This window comes from Plecotus auritus (assembly GCF_963455305.1).
Source record: "Plecotus auritus genome assembly, chromosome: 8".
NCBI lineage: Eukaryota > Metazoa > Chordata > Mammalia > Chiroptera > Vespertilionidae > Plecotus > Plecotus auritus.
The window spans coordinates 72,594,579-72,621,033 of record NC_137782.1 but is presented as its reverse complement, the minus strand read 5'-3'; the positions used below and the strand labels follow the sequence as shown (position 1 = coordinate 72,621,033).

General features: G+C 39.2%; 1 protein-coding gene across 15 annotated transcripts in view; it reads right to left on the bottom strand.

The window, feature by feature from the left end:
- PLCB4 (phospholipase C beta 4) overlaps positions 1-26,455 on the bottom strand; it is a 400,050-nt gene that overhangs the window by 209,916 nt on the left and 163,679 nt on the right. For 3 of the 15 annotated variants that reach the window (XM_080683990.1, XM_080683989.1, XM_080683984.1), the window contains exon 4: positions 2,704-2,938. The exons of the other annotated variants lie outside the window; for them this stretch is intronic. The gene's annotated coding sequence lies outside the window, so the exon portion shown is untranslated. The remainder of the gene's footprint in view (positions 1-2,703; positions 2,939-26,455) is intronic. 15 annotated transcript variants of the gene reach the window in all.

Below are 26,455 nucleotides of genomic sequence, written 5' to 3'. Positions count from 1 at the left end.
CTTTTCTCTTTCCTTTGCATCCCACCAATCATCCCTTAGTGCAACACATTATGATTCCTGCATCAGACTCAAGCATCTCTCTCCATTCCCATCCTGGACCTTGAATTTCAGCAGAAACACCTTTAAAGGCGATTGTAGTGAGGGCAAGGACATTTATTTGCCAGAAGAAACTTGCCAGGCACTGTGGAAGAAGCCATCTCAACAGCCCTAATCTATGGCTGGTTCCCAACTTGCCCCTTCATCTAATCAACATGTCTCCAATATTATTGTCCCATAATTATTGGGGATCTTGGGAACTGCCAGTCTTTGAATCAATAGGTCTGGGGTCCTGAGATTCTGCATTTCTAAGTGCCCAGGGGATACTAATGCTGCAGGTCCATGGAGCACACTTTCAATAGAAAGGAACAGGATACTATCCTTGGTGGAAAAGGAAACAGTGATGGGAAAAGACTATGTCCACTGCCCCACATTTGCTAAGTATCAGTGGTAATGGTCAATTCTGGGGAGCCATTGAGCCCACAACTCCCTTCTCTTAGAATTATTATCAGACCCTTATTCACAGGGTATCAATGGCACCCATATTTGTGCCAGGACCTTGCCCCTGGCCAGAGTTGACTGAACCAAGGATGGATATGTACTCAAAGCTGAGCCAATCAGCTTCTTCTGCTCTTGAGAATTTAGGATTGAACTTCAGAGATGCCAGTCATGAGTTTCTTGAACTAGGGGATGTAAATATCTGGGGCAGTCAATGTACTCCACGTGGAAAGAGTAATAGGGACACAGAAAAGTAACACTGGTAAGCAGAGGTAGACCACCTGAAAATCGGTTGCCACCTGGATCCTTGAAAACCTTCAGGTCATATTTTCAGATCCTTCCCTTCTTATCCCAGATTCCTGGAAACAGCCCTGTATCCTTTCAATAAATTCCCTTTTTCTTGCTTAAACAAATTCCAATGCAAAGGGAATGCATTTTCACTTTTTACCATTGAATACATTGACATATCAGCCCACATCCACAGGGAAAACTTTCATTCACCTCATATTAACATCCAGGCTCTGTACCAGCGGTCAAGATCTTAGAGGAAAAAAATAGTTCATCTGTATCCAGCAGTGGCGGGCAGCTTCCTGGGACTAACTGTGAACAATTCTGGGACCTTCTGCAAGTCATTAAAAAGGGGCCTTCATTTCCTCCTGGAATGTCAGACAGGGTCAACTCTTCAAACTCTTCCAATAATTAAGACTGTTTACTTCGATCAACTTCCTTCCTTCCCATGTCCTTCAACCTTGTTATCCTTACATATCAAGTACAAAGAAACCCTGCTTAATCTTCCATTCCTCCTCCCTATGCAGGCGATCCCCACCCCACCCCATGGGAGACAAGTGACTGGCCCACAGAAGGATGTGGTAGCTATGATTCTTATAAATTCTTCTCTCTACTCACTCATTCTCCTGAATACTGTATGATCCTCCCAACCCTGCCTTATCACACTCTTACTTATTATGATCATTGCAGATATCTCCAATCTTCTACCTTTTTAAAAATTTAATGATTGTCCTCAGATGGCACCAGCTCCTGGATTCCTATCTACCATGAAGACCATTCCTTCCTCTAACCACCCCACCCATTCGTTTAATTGTAGAAGATATCTTCCCCATTTCCCTAACCACTGCCACATCCCATCTTTTATGACATGTATCAGACTTGGTCCAGGTGGAATTCACCTAGATAATGCTAGTTTTTGCCAAATGAGTCATTATAGGTAGATGACCTGGCAAAGATGAACCTGCAATTTTCTGCCTCCCTGAGACAAGGCCAGAATCTAAATTTCATTTTTGTCCAAAGACTTCCAATATAGCCCCATGCCACTTTGCATTAAAGAAGTTTCCACTTTTTCATCTATTGATGGATACAGAAGTACACAACCAGTCTGTTTTCATTAAAGATGTGTCCTTGGACATGTCTTCCACATCCACAGGGAAAACTTTCATTCACCTCATATTAACAACTCAGAAAATCACTACTGAGTATGACAAGGTAAACATCTCATTATTTTTTAATATATGGTATCAATTATACACTCAAACTCAAGTGGGAGAATAAATATGTTCTATCCTAACCACAATAAAAATGTAATATAGCCACTAAGAATTTAAATTCTTAGATATTTTTAATCGATTCCTCTCAAATGATCTATTTCAAAGTCATTGAAACTATGCTTATGAAGAATACTAAATGCTATCAAAAAGCACTCACAGTATAATGTTCTGCAGTAAATAACAGAATAAATATGCACAATGTGTCCAAAGTTTTAAAATATAGTTATGTAAGTGTCTGAAAATACTAAAAATAAATACAGCAAAATATTGTTAGTAGTTATGTATGAATGATAGGATTACAGTAAGTATTGCATCTCTTCTTTGTAATTTTAAAAAATCTTTCCAATGCACCTGAACATTTATAATTAGAGAAAAAGTAAAAAAAAAAAGATATATACACACAGACATTTCCCCTCCTACTGCTTCTTCTATCCTAGGCCTTTCCTTGTTTGATTGTCCCCAGCTTTAATAAACAGCCTCTAAAAAGAAAAGTCACAGGCATGAGTCCACAGGAACTGAGTATGGCTGTTGAGAACAGGACATTGTGGACGTCACTCATTCATAGGGTCATCAGGAGTTGGGGTCAATTCAAAGGCACATAACTCACATTCAGCAAATTAAAATGATTCAGGCATCTCCTTTGTTCTGACTGTCCTGAGGGAAGCCCAGGTCATCACGTTACTGTGACTTGCTCACATGCTTCTTCTATGATGTGTTAGAAATGATGCCGAGTGGAGGAAGAACACTGCATTCTTTCCAAGTGCCTCACACTGAGAGGACTAGGTAAGGAATCGATTGTAGGGCTGGTTCAAAGGTGATGACACTTGTCTCTTGGACTAATACTATATTTGGGGTTGGGAGAAGAAAAATGATGGTTTTAATGCTTTCATGTAACTTCTCCTGATTTTTTAAAATTTCTTAACACATTACTTCCTATCTTCTAAGCCTTAGAATCTAAGGCAATGTATTCTTTCCTAAGAAAGCCCTATTAGAACATGTTTAAATATTTATTTTATTTGTTCAAGTATTTTTATTTGGAAATTACAGAAAATGATCAAAATTACGTAAATAATAATCCCATTATTATCTTTCTCTGAAAATGTATAAAACAAGAACATGAAGTCACTTCCTTCCATACTTCCAATCAGACTTCTGAGACAATGCTCCCAGTTATTATATATGTACTAGAGGCCTGGTGCACGAATTAGTGCACAGGTGGGGTCCGCTGACCCGCCCGGATGGGGGGTATTGGGAGCCGATTGGGGGCCAGATAGGCCAGAAAGGAGGGGGGCGATTGGGGCCCAGATCAGGCTGGTTGGCTGCCGCAGTGCGCATCATAGCCACCAGTCACTGGTTGTTCTGGTCATTCTGCCATTCCGGTCGCTGGGCTTTTACATATATAGATATGTTCATGTGTATACATGCATACCTATATCACATATGTATGTCAGCATATGTATGTATGTCCATTACTATAAAATAGACATACAAAAATATATGTTTTTTTAAAAAATAAAATGACATCAAAGCTTACATAGTTCTTTGTAGTTTGCATATTTTAGAACACAAAAGAAATCTATCAAAGGGAGCCATTGAATTGAATGACATACACCTTTTCAAATTTAATATTGCCAAATTACCCAAACCAAAAAAATTCTATACACAAGATCCACCACTTAAAAACTTTCTTTAAAAGAATATGATTATTTTTGTTATTATGAAAGTGATAACAACTAAAATTAAAACCGCCCAGGAGTGACGGGTGGGAGGGGGAGATGTCTTAAAAGTAAATGGTGGGTTGTTTTTTTCCTTAAACTGGGGAGTGATTAAGAGTGTTTATCATCTTGTTATTCCTCATGCTTTTCATATGCCTTACAAATAGCCTTTTGAAACTGCTAAAGAGTTTAGAAAACAAAAATAATTTCCTAAAACATACGAACATTAAAAAACAAAAAGCTTTCTTTTCCCAATGTGCCCAGTCCACTTCTGCAATGGTGAAGTGATCATTTCTGCTTTCAGTCCTCTAGCATATGTCCATCTCCCCCAGAGCAAAGGGTGTTCCATAAAATAGAGTGTGAGCCACACAGCTAATTTAAAATTTTCTTGTAGTCACTTTAAAAACAATGAAAACAGCCCTAGCCGGTTTAGCTCAGTGGGTAGAAACTCGGCCTGTAGACCAAAGGGTCCCGGGTTCGATTCCCGTCAAGGGCATGTACCTTGGTTGGAGGTTCCTCCCCAGCCCAGACCCTGGTCAAGGCTCATGAAGGAGACAATCAACTGATGTGTTTCACATCAATGTTTCTGTCTTTACCTCTCTCTTCCACTCTCCCTAAAAATCAATGGAAAAATATCCTTAGGTGAGGATTAATAAAAGACAATGAAAACAAAATGGCAAAATTAATCTTAGCAATATATGTTATTTAACCAAATATACCCAAAGCATTATCAGTTCAACATGCGATGGATATAAAAATTGTTGAGATATTCTACATTCTTTTTTCTATACTGTCTTTGAAATCTGGTTTATACCTCACACTCAGCATATCTCAATGTGAAAGTGCCATGTTTCAACTGCTCAACAGCCACACATGGCCAGGGGCTACTGAATTGCAACATGTACCTCTAGGTAATATGCCCAAACCCCTATTTCTTGTTTTTTCAACTTAAAAACTATCATTTGACTCCAGAGTATGCCATTCCCTCTATTTTTCCTTCTTTCCATCTCTACTTGTATTACTTCAATACTTTGTTTTTCAATTGACCTTTAGACTTCTATTTAAACTTCCACTTCTTAATCCACCAAACTGAGACATTCTTACCTCCCGCTTTTAGTAAAATGAGAGATTAGGGTCCCTTTATGTTTCTTCACCTCGCTTCCTACTCATGTCTCCCAACTTTTCTCCAGAAAACAATTACTTTTACACTGTCAAAGTTTTACCACGTATATCATGTTCTGCACAATAACTTTTCTACACACTGATATTGTAAATTGGAAAATGAGTGACATTTAAAATATGAAAATTGAATAATTATTCTCTGCAGAAACAAGTAGTGTGTTTGAATGCAGACAGCAGGCCATATAACACAGTCACATAATCAGTGCTACTCAAGAACTGCAGAAAGGAAAACTGGGGAGGGCCCTATGTAAACATTGCAATTTTATGTGCTTACTGAGAACATTCTGTTTTATCACACTATCTGTTACAGAACTTTCATTTGTTTTTAGGATTTTAGAGAACTTTCATTTGCTTTTAGGATGCCTATTCTGATTTTGACAGCTATTTTGTTTAAAAAAATGATTTGTCAAAAAACTATTGTCTTGAATAATTTTTTACTTACTAACTATTGTCTTGAATAATTTTTTTAAACTATATTCCTTGGTTTATTTTCTTCAGCCTGCCCACGCACCACTGACTTTAACCTTTCAGTTATGACTTAGTCATAATGGCTACATTGAAACAGATCTGGGATCAATTCAGTATTACAGAACTTTGTAGAAGCAAAACTAATTTTACCTACATTTAAAACTTAAACAAATCCATCAGTGAATGAATGTATTTTTTTTCATACTATTCTCATCTGTACCGTTTTAAGATACCCTACGAAAGCAAAGACATTTAAAATCGTGTAGGTACCTCCATCCTTTCTGATGATGGTTGTCGACTCCATGACAAATAAAGAGCAAGATGTTAAGTGCCCTGTTTCCAGAAAGAGAATAAATACCACCTCAGAGGGGAGGACAAGAATCCCAATATACATAGTGAAAACGACAATAGTCTCTGTGTGCTTACTTAATTGCTTTTCTCTCAAACTAGTATCAGAGCCATATTTTTAACAAGTTACCCAGTAACTGTTCTCTGACTCTGACTTCACCACCGCCTTGCCAGGAAATCTTGCTCTAATGTGCGATCATCCCCGATCAGAACACTGACTTGTTTACAAAGCGCAGTTTCTTTCCTGTTGCTTCCATGTGACTCTTTCCTCAAACTTTGTTAATGGGCACACTAAGGGTCGCAGCACCTAAACAAAGTCTCCAAAAACTCAAATCCTTCTGAAGAAGTCCATTCTCAGGTGATTACACATGCATATTACACAACATTTACATAAAAATGTGAATAATGTTATTTAATTTTCTAAGTCAGATGGAAAACACTGCTCACACTGGAGCTACTTAAAAAGATATGCCGCCCAGGGGAATCCACTGCACGTTGTTAAATATCTGTAATGAAATGTAACAGCCACCAAAACAAGACCAGATGCCTCAGCAGATGGTGCAACTTGTCCACCCAACATCCTTTCTCCTGATTTCAGCGGGTGATGAAAATGAACTACAAGTAAAATATACTTGCTAAAAATACTTCCTTCTTGAGGCTTCCTTATAATGAGAGGTAGATTTGTGACCCTGTTTAGTCTAATGAGAGGCATATTGAGATTTGGGGGGTAAGCTTGTTTAAAATAGAAAGCTTTTGCTTTCTGCTGGGAGCATGCATGTGATACCTGGAGGTGTGGCGCTGATCTTATAACCATGAGGCAATAACATCAGGATGAGGCTTATCAACTAAAGATGGTGGAGAATAAATGCGAACAGAGGCTTGATCCCTAATGGAATGACTTAGCTCTTGAACCAGCCCTAGACTACCTATCACTGAACTTCTTGTTATGTGGGACAAATATGAACCTTGGTATTTAAATACTTTTTGGTTCCGAACTCATTTCTGACTAATATACTGGCAATACCTAAACATTAGTGGCCCCTCCTGTCATCTGTATACTAAGATTTTAATGCTTGACCAAAATGGAGATGACTGTCTCCTCTACAAAACTTCTTTTAAGTCTTAGATACAGGCCCATTACCCCTTACCAAACCTCTCGCCGTCTGATATGTTTCATATTCAGAAAGATAGTATGGAGTACATATGGTACATTATGCAATAGCCCCAACAGATCTACGCAACACCCTTTAGTTCAGAGGTTAACAAACTATGGCCAGTGGGCCAAGTCCAGCCTGCCACCTATTTCTGTAAATAAAGTTTTATTGGAACACAGCTGCACTTTCATTTACATACTGTCTATGGCTGCTTTCGTGCTAGCTACAATGGCAGAGTTGAGTAGTTACCACAGAGAAAGTATGATCCATAAAACTTAAAATATTTACTATCTGGTCTTGTATAGAAAAAGTTTTCTGATCACTAGCAAATACACCAGCATTTATGCAGTGACACCTATGGCTATTCACTCTAAAGCGGGATAATCTCCTGTTGGTTCAGGCATAATTTTGCCACTCAAATGATGCCAAAGTTAAGGGAAAACTAAGTTTTCAAAACTTTAAAGCTTTCAGAATTATGGAAAAAGGGACTGAGGATTTGTAGTGGAGAGGAGAGAGGGGCAGGTCATCAGGCTAAAGTAATCTACCATGGAGTGTTCAACTCGCTGACTAATTCTTTAATTCTGAAAGCCCAGAGGCTTACAAAATCCTATTGATGGAGGACCCTAAGAAATAAAGAGGAAGCATACTGCAGTGGAAATAACACTGCCTGATAGGTAAGAATGACTTCTAACCCTACTTTCTGCTGACTTTGCTCTTCTCTGAGTCTCTGCATTCAAATCTGTCTAATGGGACCAAAGCATTACTAGCTCTGCTTGGGGCCACAGAAGGATGGTGAGATTGTTTGTGAAAGTGCTATGAACATGGCAAGGCACAACACACCCATGCAGTGTGTATATTATTGAGTAAATTAGATCTACTTCATTATCCATGCCGGCATAAATATACATATTTTACTAGACTAGAGATCATGTTTATTTAATTATTAGCTTTCCTACTTTTACTGAATAGTGTTTTATTGCAGAAATTTCAAAATTTCTCTGGCTCTCCAAAATGTAAAGTATTCCTGATGATATTTCTTAATTCTAATACTAGGAATTTAATATTATGTTTTTAATATTTTGCTGTTCTATACATAATTAATGTCACCTGGACCATATTTTTCAGGGAGCTTCTCTGAATAGCCATTGGACCACTTCTAGCAAATATCCAAAAATTTCATGGGGACTTTACCATATTCATGTTTTATTACAATATAAGTATTAGAGAAAATTATGTAAATTTGACAGGTTTTTAAATAAGATTTTTATTAATATTTTTAATCCTTAAAAATTTCAAAAATTAGATTTTTCTAATCTAAGGCTTTTTGAAATCAGAGAATCTATACAGTTAAAATACTGACTTAATTTTAAAAAAAAAAGATGATCTTGTTGGCTGTATTTCTCCAAGTGTTCAGTCTTCACACTCTTGTGTATACAATTCAGACTGGAAATATTTATACTTTAATAATGAGTTTCAGAAACTGATAAGATTCTCTTAAAACTTAGTTCTCTTTGAATAAATACAGACTAATCTGTATTTATTTCTTACACAGTTTAAATGTTACAGTCTAAATTTTAGAGAAGTCCTTTTATTAGATTGGACAGCAATTCCTGTCATCACTGAAATGTATCCTGTACAGATGCTTCTCTACCAAGAAACGGGTTAGATTTCAAAAGACTGTTGATCAGCTCCTTTGTTCTCCAGTCCAAGGGACCACAAACAGCATCTCCTGGTGCTGGGCAAACTGAACATGCTTTTGTTTTAATGTGGCTTTGTTTCCACTCGTGAGAGCCACTCAGGTGAGCCTATTTTTCAAGCATGTCCCACTAAAGTTCCTTCCTCAGAAGAGAAACTCAGCAGATCTAGTTTGCCACAGAGACAGGTCAATGGGTAAGGCTGTGTTTCAAGGTATGTGCACATTTTGAGTCTCCAGAGAAGTGCACATGGGCAACTACCAAGGTACCCAAATATGGTCATAAAATCACCTCTCAGTTTGAGCTTATTGATTCAGAGCTGCTTTAAATGAGCAGACTTCATGCCCACCTCATTTAAGCTTATCATCCAGGAAAAGGCAAACCAAAATAAGTAAAAACAAAGGCAGAAGTATGAACACCTAAAGGAAATTAATTCTGAAAATTAATGCCATCTGGGGAGCATAAGAACAAAGAAAAGGCCGCTGTCATGAAACACTGATGCTGAGTTAATGAATACCAAGACAGAAAAAGAACTGAGATGAATTTTCATGGGGCTAGGCTAGAGTGTGGATGAAGAGTGGAAGAAACTGGCTTCCTTGAGGCCTTTGGAGTGTGTTTAGTATGTGCACAACTCAGACTGAAATTATTTATACAGTAATAATAATTTCTAGAAACTGATAGGATTCTCTTAAATTTAATTCTCTTCAATAATTAGATTAATCTATAGTTGTTTTATTTATCACACTGCCTAAATGCTGCACAGGCAGATTTTATCAGCTCAGAGCAGGAGGCCTAACCTAGGAGAATAAGGAAGGTAAGCAGTGGTGAAAGCAGTGGACAGGGAAACAGAGAAAAGAGTTAGCCAGTAATTGAATGAAGAAAGGAGACTAAGTAAGTATGACCTAAGCAAGTATAGCAGATTGCAGTCAGACCCCATTCCCTGCTGGAAATATCCACAGAGCAGAGAAAAGCAAGGATGGAAACGGCTGTTGGTTACTTACTCAAGAACATCTATCACAATATTGCTTGGGTTGCAATGCATCTGATTAGAGATGAATCAAAATTAGTCTAGACCAGTGGTTCTCAAACTTGGCTGTATATTGGAATAGCCCAACAAGCTTCAGTAAAATACTGATGCCTGGACCCCATGACAAAAAGTCCAAATCCAAGGTTCTGGGTGAGGTATAAGCATCAGTATTTTCTAAAGTGCCCACCATCATGTTAAATCATAGCCAAAGTTGAGAACAGCTTGGACTGGTTTTGTTCCAATTTTTATGTGTATTAAACTAAAATGTAGATTTTTAAAATATATATTTTATTGATTTTAGAGAGGAAGGGAGAGGGAGAGAGAGATGGAAACATCAATGATGAAAGAAAATCATTGACTGGCTGCCTCCTGCACACCCGCTACTGGGGATCGAGCCTGAAACCCAGGCATGTGCCCTTGACTGGAATTAAACCTGGGACCCTTCAGTCCACAGAATGACACTCTAACCACTGAGCCAAACCAGCTAGGGCTAAAATGTAGATTTCTGATTGACTAGATCTAGGATAGAACACAAGATTCAGCAGGTCTAACAAGTCCTCAGATGATCCTGTTACTGCTGCTCCCTGACCACACTTTGAGTAGCAAGGGCCTAGTCATGCACTGTCTCATTCAACACTACCAGCCACAAGTGGCTGTTGAGCACTTGAAATGTGACTAGTGGGAATGAGAAATCAAAATTTTAATTTAATTTAAATTTAAAATCTGAAACATGATTTGATTATTGGAAAACATTTAATTATACATAAAGCAATCTGGGTATGTGCCTATTTTTTCAATCTATATACAATCTGTATTCATGTTTGTATATCTCATGTATCTGTATATCTGATAAAAACTTAGCTTCTGAATTGAAATGTGGTAAAAGCATAAAAGACAGATCTCATTTCAAAGACTCAGTGTGGAATAAAGAATATAAAATATCTCATTGGCAATTTTTGTGTATTGTTTGCATGTTGAAATGATAATAATCTAGAAATATTGAGTTAAATAAAATGTATTGTTAAAGTTAACTTCAACTATTGTCTTTTTTTAATGTAGCTACTAGAAATTTTTAAATTATATATGTAGCTAGTCTTACATTTCTTTTGGACAGCATTGGTCAAAATCAAAGGCAACTGAGGTTTTCCTGTTACATGTTGTTAATAACTGGTCTGATGGGTGTGTATGTGACCCAAATCTAGCTGATGGGAAGCTATAAGAATCTTTTTGAGAAAGAAATTATCCTATCTAATAAAGATGTAATATGCAAATTGACCATCACTCCAACACACAAGATGGCCAATCCCATGTGGTCAAAGATGGCGGCCCCCATGTGGACACAAGATGGCCCACAGGGGAGGGCAGTTGGGGGTGACCAGGCCAGTAGGGGAGGGCAGTTAGGGGTGACCAGGCTGGCAAGGAAGGGCAGTTAGGGGCGACCAGGCCTTCAGGGGAGGACAGTTACAGGTGACCAGGCTGGCAGGGGAGGGCAGTTAGGGGTAATCATGCTGGCAGGGGAGCAGTTAGGCATTGATCAGGATGGCAGGGAAGTGGTTAGGGGGTGATCAGGCTGGCAGGCAGAAGCAGTTAGGGGCAATCAGGCAGGCAGGCAGGAGAGTGGTTGGGAGCCAGCAGTCTTGGGTTGTGAGAGGAATGTCCAACTGCCCATTTAGGCCCGATTCCACTGGGATCCCTTGAGGGGTCCAAGACTGGGGAGGCTGCAGGCTGAGCTGAGGGATACACACACCCCCATGCACGAATTTCGTGCACCAGGCCTCTAGTCCCTTAATAATAAGAGAAAGCTACATTTAAAAACAAAAGTACTCTGCATCCTTTCCTCCTTTCCTTCCAGCTGCATTTAAATGAAACCAGGAGTGAACAAAACCCATAGAGCTTTGGCAGTTATTTTACCACCATGAGGAAACGAGACCCCTGAGTCTTTAATGCCCCTTTGAGTTGCAAATCAACATAGAACCCTCCATCTCTGAATTTCTTTTTAGATAAAAAATTATAATAAATGTCCTTATGGTTTAAACCAGAGCTTCTTATATGTCACTGTGCATATGTTTCCTAGGATATTGTTAAAATGCAGATTCCTTTCCAGCAAGTCTAAGGCGGGACCTGAAATTCTGAATTTCTAATAAGCTCCCAGGTGATATCTATGTAGTTGATACAAGGACCACATTTTCATTAGCAAAGGCCCAAACCCAAATTAGATACTCTAGTATTTGCTGATGAAAGCATCTTAGTGGACACAGGCAGCAATGCCAATCTCTGCCCAATAACAATAGCCCATTTGCACACTGGCTGGCATTATAATCATTACTGACCAACTGGGGACCCAAAACATTGGAACTTGTCCCTTTCCAAAAAGGTAATAGCTATTATGGGAGCAAGAAGGTAAAAAGCAAGGGCTCAGTGGTGATATGAGTTTGGAAGATGCTGGGGTAAAAGAAGGTAAGCCACATTTCTCTACTAGTGGACTTTGCATGCACAGTCACAATTATGGTAGTGCATGCTTCAATTGTGAAAATATTATTAATTACACACTTGATTACAAAATACTTTCTTTTCACAGAGAATCTCTTTGGAGTAAAAGGCCATGGAAAATATTTTGTGAAATGCTGCATTATTTACATCATGAGTTAATAAAAAACTTCAAGGCCTACAAGCCTTGATGCCCAAGAAAATGTAGTTTATATAAGAAGCATGGAGCTTGGGGTGAAGAAATCTAGAGTCAAACTACTCACCATGTAGCACACATCAAATTCCAGCTGTGTGATGATGGACATCCCTACATGGTGAGCTGAGTTCTTCACCCATAAGATGGGAGAAGAATGTCTGCCTACATCACACAACAATACAACAATTGTCAAGGTAATATGTGTTCACACTTTTCAAAATGACACTTGGATGTGGAACAGAGTTAAAACTTTACATATATATTAGAGGCCCGATGCACGAAATTTGTGCAAGGGGCTCAGCCCTCGCAGCCCCGTCTGCCTCGGTCAGCCCTCACAGCCCCCTTGGAGCCTCAGCTAGCCCTCCCAGCCCTGGCTTTGTCCGGAAGGTAGTCTGGAAGGACATCTGAAGGTTGTTCGGCTGTTTGGTCTAATTAGCATATTAGCTCTTTATTATATAGGATTTTTGTGTTTTTTTTTCTCCCAACAAATACATCATGGAGTAGAATATATAATTTGCATGTAGTCTAAAGCTAATAACTGGGAGAAAATCTTGGCTCCCTGAATATTGTGAGAAGCTAATCCACTTTCCTCTGCTCATAAGTGTCCTTCATAGAAAAGCTGTGCATGATTGGAAGTGCTTTAAAGCCAAAGAGCTCTTGGAGTCTGAGGAAAGCTGTTGGTACCACCTGGCAAGTGCAGGCTAGCTACTCAGCAGGTCTCCCCACAGTGTATCCATCCCATGGATGGCCACCACTTTCCAGAGTTTGCAGTTTCAGATATGAGAGGTTAGCCAGAGTTCATGAGGCTTTGAGGAACTGATTTATATTTTTTAAAAGCCCAAGACACTGAAGGATTTATTAAAAATGTATTGATTTGACACTGTTTAATATTATATAAGTTTCACGTGTACGATTCTACAATACATCATCTGTATATTGCATTGTGTGCTCAGCACCCAAAGTCTAGTCTTCTGTCACCATATATTTGATCCCCTTTATCCTCTTCAAAAAAATATGGAATGCTTCACGAATTTGTGTGTCATCTCTGAGCAGGGGCCATGGTAATCTTTGTATTGTTCCAACTTTAGTATATGTGCTGCTGAAGTGAGTATGAAAGGATTTTTTAAGTGACAAAATAATAATTTATAGTAAGAAAAAATTGTAATAATTCTTAAGTGAATCATATTCTTTGACCAGTGAAATTATTTGCTTTTTAGAGACAATGATATACATGAAGAAACTATTCTTTTGTGAGTAGTACTGATGATAATCTGTCAGTTATCTTCTTCTGTTTTTTATACTTCAGTAATTGACATCCCTCCCTTCTAATGTCTTTAGATAAAACTTTAAATGTTATTCCTTTGCTCAAAAAATATTTACCTAGTTCTTTCAATGTTGCTATATGCTGAGAGCAGAAAAATATGAGGTAGACATGGTCCTCTCTTGTCCAGAGTTTAAAAAACAAGTGAGAAATACAGCATGTATTTAAATTATAGCAAGTTAAGTCAGTGTCATTAAAATCTTATGAAAGTACATGAATCATTTCTGGTTTAGGGTATGTGGTAGGCAGAATAATAGCTGTCTAAGGTTTCCCACTTCCTGAAACCCAGACTCTGCAAATACATTATGTTACATGGCAAAGAGAAATGAAGGTTGAAAATACCATGAAGATTGCTAATCAATTGATTAGCAATCAGTGGACCCAATGTAATCACAAAGGTCCTTCAATGGGGAAGAAGGAGGCAGAAGAGGAAGAAATAGAAATGACACTGTGAGAAAGACTCCATAGGACAAGGATGGTTTTGAAGATGGGAGCGGGTCACAAGCCTAGGAACACAGGTGACCCCTAGAAGCTGGAAAAGGCAATGAAATAGAGTCTCCTCAGAAAGGAAGGCAGCCCTGCCAACACCTTGCCTTTAGCCCAGTGAGACCCATTTCTGACTTCTGACCTCCAGAGCTGTAAGATAATAATACATTTGTCTGTTATAAACCACTAACCTTGTGTTATTTTCTACAGCAGTAATAACAATTTATATAGGGGATCAGAAAAACTTTGTGAAGGAATCAGCCTAGATGTTGGGCCTTAAATAACTGGAAGACATAGTTGTAATCATCAATAAATTAAAATTAAATATGTAGTTCTCAATGTGTTAAAGGATCTGCTAGGTGAGATTTTATTTTTCCATCCAATTAAACAAAAACCACAAAAATAAATAATGCAAACTCTTTATACAGTTTTTACTAACTTAGTCTAACATAAAAGAAACGTCTTTTTATACTCTAATGATATATATAAGAGATGCCAAAATTAATCATTTGAAAAATATGTACTGCTCTGAAAGCATCAAGTGATTACTCCATTTTATTCCCAATCTTACAAATTATCCCTTTATCCCACCCATAGCAAGAAACTATTCAAGTTAACTTAGTGTATTAAAAGATTTCCAAATTTGGTATTAGTTCCAAGCAACTCAAAAAGCCTCAAAGTCCAGAGAAATTAGATGGCTTCAAAGATTTAAAAAAAAAGCAAATGTCAATCATATAAAGAGCTGCCAGTGTTCAAGTAAACATAATTCTACATAGGTTTTATCAGAATACACGCACACACACACACACACACACACACACACACACACACTCTGATGGGCAAAAGTTGTGAGTATGCAAAACTTCATTCTTGTTTTGTTTATTAGTTAATTATTGTATTATTTTTATTATTATTACCCACTTTTACTTACCCCTGCATATATATATGTATAATACATAACACACACATTTTCTGAATATATGTATATATTTACATATATACATGCACATACATATAGGTACAGTAATAGAGTTACAGAGAAGATATAATACCTATGTAATACAGACATTTATCTTAAATTTTACAATCAGTAGAGCTAATGGGTCATTGATGCAATCAAAACATTGTCCACAATCCTGTTCTGTCTTGTAAGAACTCCTGCACTGATTCAGCTTGACTATAAGGAAAACTATATTTTGCTGCTGTAAGCCAGTGTCTTGTACAACGAAGAGTTTTCAGTATTTTTTTAAGAATGAATGGAAAATATTCCTGTGTAATTTCTATTAAGAGGAAATGGAAGCTGCATTAACAACATGCTTCCCAGTGTATCTCGGCCCACAGATATCAGACCACAGTGCAAAGTCTAGGAGTAGAAACACGATCAAGAGCCTGCAGCACCTACCTCCTTGGCAATTCCAGGGAGCCTGGGTGTGTTTTATCATAATCGCTCTACTCGGCCGTTTGTCTCAGATGGCAAGCTGCCCCAAGCCCCTCCAGAGCAAGATAGAGGGAACAGGTTCAACAAGTAAATATCAAAGGTAATTATTCAGAGTATACTAGATGCAAGAAACTTATCAATCCAGTGCCATTAGCAAACATTCAACTAAACAAGGCAACTGTCTGGCAGGATTAGAAACAATTGTGTCTGAGTTGGGGGCATGGGCCACAAGCCAGGGCAGTTCTAAAGCTCAGTTTCCACAGCATGGGAGGGGATACAGAAAAGTTATTTTCCACTGCACTTGCAGAAGGTTGTGTTATTACTCAAAAAAAGAAAATTTACACAGTGTCTACAATATCTAAGGCGCTATGGTACACATGCAAAAGTTCTAAAAATTGTGCATAACCTCTAACCCAGGGGTGGGCAAACTTTTTGACTCGAGGGCCACAATGGGTTCTTAAACTGGACCGGAGGGCCGGAACAAAAGCACGGATGGAGTGTTTGTGTGAACTAATATAAATTCAAAGTAAAGGAGCGGAGGGGAGAGCAAGAGAACCCGATAGAACAGCCGGATCCGGCCTGCGGGCCGTAGTTTGCCCAAGGCTGCTCTAACCTCATAAATTACTTTAAAGTACTTAATGTCAACTCAAGCTTACATGATGACCACTGAATTGCACAGAGACTTGCTTAGAGTTGTTTCTAAAACACGCTTTTCAGCCCTAACCAGTTTGGCTCAGTGGATAGAGGGTGGGCCTGTGGACTCAAGGGTCCCAGGTTCGATTCCGGTCAAGGGCATGTACCTTGGTTGCGGGCACATCCCCAGTGAGGAGTGTGCAGGATGCAGCTGATCGATGTTTCTAACTCTCTATCCCTCTCCCTTCCTCTATGTAAAAAAATCAATAAAACATATTTTAAAAAAATAAAAATAAAACACGCTTTTCAATGCTGGCCCATGTGGCTAAGTGGTTTGGAGCATCAACCCGTACACCAAAATGTCGAGGGTTTGATTCTTGGTCAGGTTGCGGGCTTGATCCCCAGTCAGAGTGTGTACAAGAAGTAACTGATCAATGTTTCTCTCTCTCTCTCTCTCTCTCTCTCTCTCTCTCTCTCAAATCAATAAAAAAAATAAAATAATATAATAAAATACACTTTTTCAGTCTCTCTTAACCTGGGATCTATAGAACTTGGGGGAGGGGGACGGGAGTTGATGAACTAAGATGTAAAAGTTACATTTCATACTAACTTATCATTAAAATATAGAATTTTCTTCAATTATGGACATAGACAAAAAAACCTACAATCATATTAGCAGGATCTGTGATTCTGTCACCAAAGGAAATCACAGAAATTTTAATCTCATATCACTGTTGTTGAAGTATCTTGTAATGCTGCATGGTCTCCTCACTACTGTGAAAGCATAGGAGCTAACAGCCCTGCTACTGGATAGTATTATGCTATGTATTGAAGATGAGTACATATTACTATATTACAAGTCATAATATTTTGATAGCTGTAATACAATATAAATGTTTTCCTTGGTGATCATATGTATTGCATTTTATGCATTAATCAGCATTATTCTGCAAAGGATCCTCATAGGTTTCCCCAGATGCTAAATGAGTCCATGACACAAAAATATTAAGACTACCTTGAGCTAGAACAACTAGTCAATTTACTCAATTTCAAATTCAGTCGAAGTGAATGACTGAATGACAGATCATATAGGAAAGGAGAAGGCAATTCCAAGTATTTTCCCTTTAACTCATGTATTCCTCATGAAGCAGACAGCAGAGTAAACAAGAGGAGGTGATGTGGGAGATACAGGGATGAAGAAAGTAATGCTGTCCTCAAGGAGCTCAAAAGCCTCGCAGAAAAAATAACTGTGAAGATTCCAGTACACAGACAATGTCATTACAAGGTTATTGAGTGTTTGATTAAAGAACTAATATTTGCAGTTGACCATCACTGAAAATTGTTAGCTAGGGGAGACTTAAGATATTCTTTAGAAAACTAATCTGGTAGAGCAGTTTCTAAAGCAGGTTGGAGGGAGGTTGAGATTATCAAGGAGATACTTATAATAACTCCAACAAGAGATACAATGGGTTGATGGAATGAAGTGTGAAGAGGGAAGCTGAATGGTGATTCAAGGCACAGAGCTATGTGTTTTATTTTTTGCTTTTTTAAATATTTTTTATTGATTTCATTGAGGAAGGGAGAGGGAGAGAGATAAAAACATCAATGATGAGAGAGAATCATTTATCAGTTGTGTCCTGTGCACCCTCTACTGGGGATCTAGCCTACAAATGGGGCATGTACTCTGACTGGGAATCAAACCATGACCTCCTGGTTCACAGGTTGATGCTCAACCACTGAGCCACAGTAGCTGGGCAAAAGGGAACTTCCTTTAAAGAACAAACTAGAGGCCCTGTGCACGAATTTGTGCATGGGTGCAGTCTGGCAGTCCAGGGGGAGAGGCCATGGGCAGTTGGCCAGCTGGCCCCGCCCCCAATCAGGGTGGAGGGTGCTGACTGAGGGTGGGGCCAGCTGGGAGGAGGGACTGTGGCCGGCCGGGGGAGGGGCTGTGGGTGGTTGGCCCACTGGCCCCATCCTCTGATTGAACTCCCGGTCGAACTCCCAGTTGAGGGGACAATTTGCATATTAGGCTTTTATTATATAGGATGTAAATGTTTCAGCAAAACAGCAACAACAAATTAACTTTACCTGAACACTCCTTCCTCTATTGATCATCAAGTAAATATAATAGAGTCCTGAGTAGACTTAAAAAATTGTTTTTCTAATAGGAACTTAAGATTTATCATTTGATGTTTCAATCACATGTAGATTGAAATTATACCAGGCATGTGGCCACTATTACCTATTTTTTTCTTCAGGAGTTAAAACTATCACTTGATTTTCATCTCCAGAATTAAGTTTCTAAAGAAACATTCTCAACTGGATTCATAATTCTGATAAAAGCTAGTTGTCAGATTACATTTTTTTCATGACTAAATTTTTGTCCTTACAGAACTAAATTGATTTAGAGTTCAAATTTCTCAAAAACATTTTGGAAATGTCATTATGTTCTCTGTGACATTATATGGCATTCTTTAAGAGCTTTTTAATTAAATTCAATTTGCAATGGGAAATGAAACTTAATTCTCTTTGGAGTTTCTGGAAGATGTGGGAAAGTTCATCTGTATAAAGAAAGAGAAATGATTCATGGCTAAGATGCAGTAATATTGCAGAATCCCATCCCTGAGAGCTCACACAGACACCTCAAGATTAGGGGTCACAGACAAGACATCATTGCTCACAAGGGAAAACTCCTCTGCTAAACATGACAATGAACTGGTCACACAATACTAGCTGTGGCTAAAACAACCTCTGAATGTCCAGGATACATGGAGAGATTCGAGTTCTTAATAATATAAAATAATATTTAAATGGGGCTGACTATGTTCCAGCCACAGTTCTTATGTTTTACATAAGTAAGCTCAATTAAGCTTTACAACAACCCCTGAGATGTTCATTAATTAGTAATAATTCCCATTTTGCAGATGAGAGAGCTGAGGCACCACATCACTAGCCTGAGGTCACACAGCTAGGAAGTGGCATTTCTGGGATCTGAACCCATGTACTCTGGTTCTAAAGCATCCCTTTAGTAATTGCTTCACCTTTATATCCAAGTTCTGAAAAACTAACATTCCAAGAAAGTTAAAGTGAAAAACAAAAGCAATCAAAGCACTACAATTTTTTTTTAAGTACAGATGCAAAATTGCTAATTCAAACCATTTTAGAGAAGTCATAAAGGGCCTTGAGAATTAATCTGCTTCAGCTCCCTGTTGTTTAATGCCTCTCTAAACTGTTCCTTCACAAACACAGGTTGGAGGACTGACTGTATTATAAGCACATGAAATTTCCAAATGCATCTAACAACTGTGGAGAATCACAAAATCATCAGAACCCCCAATGAAGTCATTTATTGACAGGAATCTTGCCTCTTCCTAAGAGAAATTTCTCAACAGAATCAACTAGAGGTTTGTTAAAACATAGACTCGAAGTCGTTCCCCCACCGCCTAGTTTCTGATTCAGTGGGTCTGGCTTGATGCTTGCAAATCTGCATTTCCAATAGTAGGTTGCCAGGTGATACTGATGCTGCTGGCCTGGGGATCACATTTGGAGAACCAGTACTCTCTCTTAATCCCCAGATTTAGGTAGAGCATAGGGAAGGAGCACCTCCAAATCTGTAAAAGCCCCAGCTAACTTGTACAAACCCAGAGGACAGCATGAGAATCTCATCTATGCCCACTCGACACTGAAGTCCCCTTCCCTGAACCAGATTAGGAAATCAGAAAATATTTAAGGTCCAGCCACTGTTCATATTGGATTAGATTCCCCAAGATGGAAAGGGCCTCTTTAAGCTTCAAATGAATTCTTGTCCCGAGGCAAGCTTGTCAAAAGACCCATGAGCCAGACTAAGTGCCCCTAAGATAATTAATTTGCTCCTTGTCCCCAAGGAGGAGCCTGGAAGGGGCTCCATCCCAATTTCCATTCCGAAAAGCAGATCTCCTCACAATGACTATTTCTGTTTTACTCTCTGACCTTTCTCAAACCTATGAACCCTGGTGAATCTTCCAGACCCATGAGTCGGACCAAATAACTGCCCTGTCCCCCAGGCATAATATTTGGTACAAGAGCCTGTAGCAGATTGCTTTGATGCCTCCAATTAACAGCCTCCCTGAACCCTTTGCCTTTGTCCTGTGTTTTTGAAGTTTCTTTCCATTCTGACTCTGGGGTTGGTGCTGGGACTTGTTTTGGACAACAAATGAAGCAGAAGTGACATGTACCAGTTCCAAGCGTAGACTTCAGAAGCCTTGCCCGCTTCTGTTTCTTCTCTGGAACCCAGCTCAGCTGACATGAACAAACACAGGCTAACCTGATGTGGCATGAGAGACCACGTGGAACAGAACTGAGCCACCCAAGTGGGGTCATCCAAGATCGGCTAGTCCCCATGTGACCCATTAGCTGAACACAAACACATGAGTAAACCCAAATGACCCTAGTCCACACCAGTAAAAATGCCGAGCTGGCCCATGATTTTGTAACCATAAATAAATGTCTATTGTTATAAGCTGAGGGTGATGATTATGTAGCATTATTGTGGCCATGGATAACTGATAAAGTGCCTGATATTCTGGTCATGCCTCTGCTGGACTCTGATTCCAATAACTCTGTCAGGACTTCTCCTTGCCTGGCTCCTACCAAGGCCTGCTCTCTAGGGAAGGTGTTATCCTCGTTTTGGCCTCTCCAGGGTCTGCTCTTGGCTCAAAACCTTGCACTCTCATTGGTACTCTGAGCATAGTCCTTACTGATTCATTGCATAACTATGCTGAATTAAACAATCATATTCAGCGTGGTCAACACTAAGCACAGTTCTTTCATTTCCTTCTGTTTTATGCTTGGCCAATTTTGGTTCCCATTCTGCTCTGGCTGACTGGTATCCCTTAAGGGTGTGTGTGTGTGTGTGTGTGTGTGCGCGCGCGCGCACGCGCGCGCACATTGTTACTGTTTTGCCATGAGATGAATAAAAGAATGACTGATACACTAATTTGCCAATCCCTGCTTTTCAAATAAGGAATGCAAAGGAGGGGTGTGAAAGGGCAAAATACTAGTAAATGGGACCCAGGGAAGAGAGGTAACAGTATTTACCTGATTCATAAAATCATTACTGGTATCAACGAAATCAGAGAAGCCTTCCCCACTCAAGTGAGCAGTTTCTTTGCAGCTAAACAATAAAGTTAACCCCACCAGAAAGTTTTTCCTACTAATTTTTATTTACTTCTTGTTTTGCTTATATTTCAAAGAAAATAAAAACTAACTATTCCTTCCACAGACATTATCTTTCATTCTACAACTTTAAGAAAGAAAGAATATGAAGGAAGGAATGTAACTGATTCAATGGGCTAGATAAGATTTTTGTGACTCAATTCAATTCTTTGCTACCATGGGGAAGCATGGTAAGGAAGTTCTGATGTGTACCACAGCCCCTTAAAGCACTCAAGGAAAGTATAACATAAGTAGCTAGGGTTGTTGGACTGAACTCAAATGTTTGTCTCCCCTTCCTTCCTCTCTTCTTTTCCCCATACATTTCCTTGATCCTCCCAATGAAATGAAAGTAAAGGAATAAAGAGAACTGACTGATGATTAAAGGGGCCAGAAAGAGTCAAGAGCAAACAAAATTAGAAGATAGAGACTAAAAGGATGAGATCAGAGCAGAGGAAGCTGCAATCCAGAACATGGGAAGAGGGAGTCGCAGTGGGCAAGGCTTGAGCTGCCTGGTGCTGAGGGTAGGAGGAACAATCGAGTTTAGATATGGCACAGAGATTTTAGAAGGTTACATAAAAGGCAAATGCTAAAAGACTGATGATATGAAGTTGTTGACAAGGAACTAGTGTCACAGAGAGAATGGAGGGGAAAACTGAGCAGAAGGGGACCAGAAGGAATTAGCATGGTGAAGGAAAACATGAGACATACTTAACAATCAGTACTAGGCAGCCATTAAAAATCCAGTTTGTAATGAATATATATCTGCATGGAAAAACCATCATGAGATAAGATGTAAAAAAATAACAAAGAACATGCTCCAATATTTGACAATGTAAGAATGAGAGGAATGTTTAGAGATGTGGGAATGAAAGAATATTCCAGAGAAGGACAATGGATTGAACAATAACAACTTACATCACAGGGGAGGCAAGAGAGACAGAAGGAATAAGAAATAGAGGTTCAAGAATGCAAAAACTAACACAGGCCACTAGCAGAAGAACTTTACATAGTAAGGTAATTACCAAAAATATCAACTTGTTTTTATATGAGTTAAATTCATATTCATTAAATAAGTCAATAACTAATGCCCAAAATTAGTCCAGTACTAGAAAGCGGGGATAGACTTTAATTTATAGTCATAACCAGGATCAGATTTGAAAACAAAAATGGTTACAGTGGTTGCTTTTAAAGAATCGGATGTGTGGGTGTACAGGAACTGACCCATTTCAGCATGTCTTTTTCACTATTTTGGCTGTTTTGCATATTACATTACTCAATAAAGACAGAACTAAAGTGTTATACTTCCCTGACTAATTATTAAGCATAGATCACCCAGTTGGCAATCCAGGGGCACAGGAAAGCTTTTTTTTTTTTTTTTTAGATAAACGAGAAAGTAGCTCAAATATAATCTGATTATCTTTGAGCACCAGCATAGACAGCATAGAAAACTGCACTAAGCGCCTCAGTAATGAGCTGCTGCCGATTTCCATTTTCTTTTTATGCCTTGGAAAGTTAAGGAGGCAGCAACCACCCAGAAATGTAGTGTTACCCAGCCTCAGTGTCAGCTGTAGAGAGGACTGGAATGTAAGCTCAAACTGGGAAATGAAAGGCTGTGGGGTTTCCCAGCGCTCATGCTCTGAGCTGGGAGACGATCAAGCCTACATCAGATGAGGTGTCCCGCGAGGGTGCCCGGTCCACCTCCACCTCCACAGCACACGTGCAGCAGCCCGCACCCATCGACCTGGCAGGCCCCACGCTCTGAGCACATGGCCACTTCTGCTGTTAGGAACCATCTCTGTGGGCCAGGAGTGCTCGTTCTGAAGACACAGCACAATGCTTTCAGGGGTGAATGTTAAAATAATATGTGCTGGTGGTACATCCTCAGACCCCGAGTTCTTCCTGCAACATCCTCACCATACTCGTCCCAGTATCACCATTCTAACTGGGCCGTTCTCATGCTCTGCCCTGGACCACTCCACAAGACTCATTGCTGTGCAAGCTCAGTTTCTTCTTTTCAAGGTCCCAGTCCCTGCTTCCAGCCCCGCACCCACCCATTCGGCCTGTGCACTACCCTTTGCATGCTTGTCTGTTTCTTTCCTGATGAAAAACTTTCTTTGGCTCATCACTGTCCACAATAATGTGTCCCCAAGAGTGTTCCAAGCAATACTAATGTCTCCATTAATGCTTATAAAAATACTAAGAAATCAAAGGGAAATAAAGGTTTTCCATGGTTTTCCATGGAAAAACCATTTGGCAAACACTGCATAGTGTAACTCCCACTGGGAGAGTCACAATCTACATTAGAATGCTTTGAGGTCTGGGAATCCCTGGTAAAGAAAAGTGTCTATAGCTCTTTCTGATTCAGCAGTCCACTTACGCACAAAACATCTATTAACACTGCTTAAAATTCCTCTATTGTTGAGCAAACTTTGGCCACACTACTGGTTTGTGTTCCCAGGAACTGTGGTCTGTCTAATATAGTGCTTCTCAAAAGAATGGGAGGGGGCTGCTAGTGCAAACCCAGACTGCTGAGCCTCATCCCAGAGATTCTGAGGCCCATGGGGCCAAGATTCAGCATCTCTAACAAACTCTGGGGATGCTGCTGGTCCCTCAACAATACCACCAAAACAAAGCTCCCAAGAAAAAAATCCAAAAATCCTTAGCACAATATTCAGAGTCTTTCTTATTTTAATCAGGCCTTATTCACTCTACTTTTCTCCCATACCTTTACTTTGGTTGTCTAAGGTTGCAGCCCAAAGAACTACCCCCTTTTCCCTAAATCCTCATTGTCCTCCCAAGCCTCCATTATCTCCCTCTGCCAAACCCTCCTAACTTCAAGACCTGGGACTAACAGATGCCTGGCTGGCTTGTCTTTACCTTCTTTAAACACTTTAGAAATTATATCCTGAGTCATGATTGCTTATGTGCATTGCTTAACTTTACTGTAGTCTAGGAGCTGTAGGAAGTCATATTCTGTGTCTGACTTACATTCACAGATGACAATATCTGCTTTATAAATATTAAGGGCTCAATAAACATTTGATATGTATGGCTAGCAATGCAGCTGATCTGAAGTGGGGAAGATCCTTATTAACTCTACATTGCAAGACAGATATGCAAACCCATTCTGGTTAGTGAACTCTGCTAAATTCAAATTCAATTCAGTGAATAGTAAGCACCTCTGAGGGCTTGGAAATTAGGCTGCCCAGAATGGTTGTGCAGTTTGTTTACAGGAGTAGTTGTATATGGTGGTGGCCCAAATTAGAAAATGAGAAAATGATCCTTAACAACACAAAGCTAGCAAAGTCTGAGGTGTGTGTGTGCGTGTGTGTGCGTGTGTGTGTGTGTATTACAGGTCATTTAAACATACACATATATGTCTTGACCTGGGAAGTGGTTAGATGGGTGTATATACACAAAAAAAATCTTGAATTATACTGTATGCATTTTCCAGTATGTAAATTATACTCCAATAAATAAAACACAGTGGAGAAACATGAGAAAAATAATGTGTATAATATAGAAAGACCATGTTTTAAAGATCTTATTGATCTTTCATCATTCATTCTCTGTTAAGACCATAAGACCTGTAGGAGAGTGACCCATTATTCTACAATCTGTATTTCTGTGACACAGCACATGTATCATTAGGGAATTATTTAAGGAAGTTAGTAGAATAAAAATTATGACCTAGGTATCATGATGACATATGAGGGGTGATAGATACAAATAAGAGGTTCTGTATGCTGTTGAGTAAATAACATACATTTCAGTTGTCCTTTCCCGTGAAAGAAAGGACCATGCTCTTTTGTTTCTTCCAGGCCAAGTTTTATCCAAAATCATATAACCTAAACCACCTTTGGAGGAAAAAGAATTCAGCCATTGATATCATCTGAATTGTTAGTTTCCATAGAAACTCTTGTAGAATGCTCCAGCTAGTCTGGACTAAGTGCCTCTCCCCTGAATTCAAAATGAGTCCAGGAAAACCCTGACACCACCCAGTCCTGCTCTGCTGCAAAAGAACAGAAGAGCACTTAAGTCAGCATCTGTTACCTTTATCAGAAGAGCTGTCTCCATTACAGACACACAAATGAAAGATTAAATACTGCCTTGTCCAATTAGCCTAAACCCTAGGATGTTCGCTGCAAGACTCTCATAAAAAGGTTCCTGAGATTCATATTTGAAAAAAATAAACAAAAGCCCAAACCAAGAGAAAAGGCCCAAGCACTAGAAAAGAAACCCTGTGTCCTATCAATTCATATCATTACATAATTACCAGCAGCCTGTAGTTCTTTATTTGGGAAACTGATTCTCCCTTACTCTTGCAGGGGACAGCAGCAACAATGGCAGGTGTGGGAAGGAGGCATAGACCAACAGATCATTTAAACGTTCTTAGTTTTATCCAGCATACCTGCTCACCATAACCAGGCTCTCCTGTGCAAATACCAAGACATCAAGAGCTTTTCACCATTTTTCATCTCATGGCACACAAAACCTAATTGCCAAAATTCTGTGGCACACCAAAAAATATTTTTTGCTGATCTGACAAAAAAAGTTGGTATAGTTTTGATTCATGCACACTGGAGAGCTATCGTTGGCTGTTGTCTTTTTTTATTTGACAATCTAAAAGAAATGAGGTCAGTATCCCTAACTAAATAGTCAAGTATTACATGTTTTAAAAATTCTTGCAGGCCCTAGCCAGTTTGTCTCAGTGGATAGAGCATTGGCTCTTGGGCTAAAGTGTCCCGGGTTCGATTCTGGTCAAAGGCATGTACCTCAGATGCAGACTCGATCGCCAGCCCTGGTTGGGAGTGCATGTGGGAGGCAACCAATTGATGGGTCTCTCTCACATCAACGTTTCTCGGTGTTTATCCACCTCCCTACCACTCTCTATAAAAATCAATGGAAAAATATCCTTGGGTGAGGATTAATAAAAAAATTTAAAAAAAGTAAAAATGAAAAATATCTTTAAAAAATTCTTGTAGCACACCAGTTGAAAATTGTTGACCTAATAAGA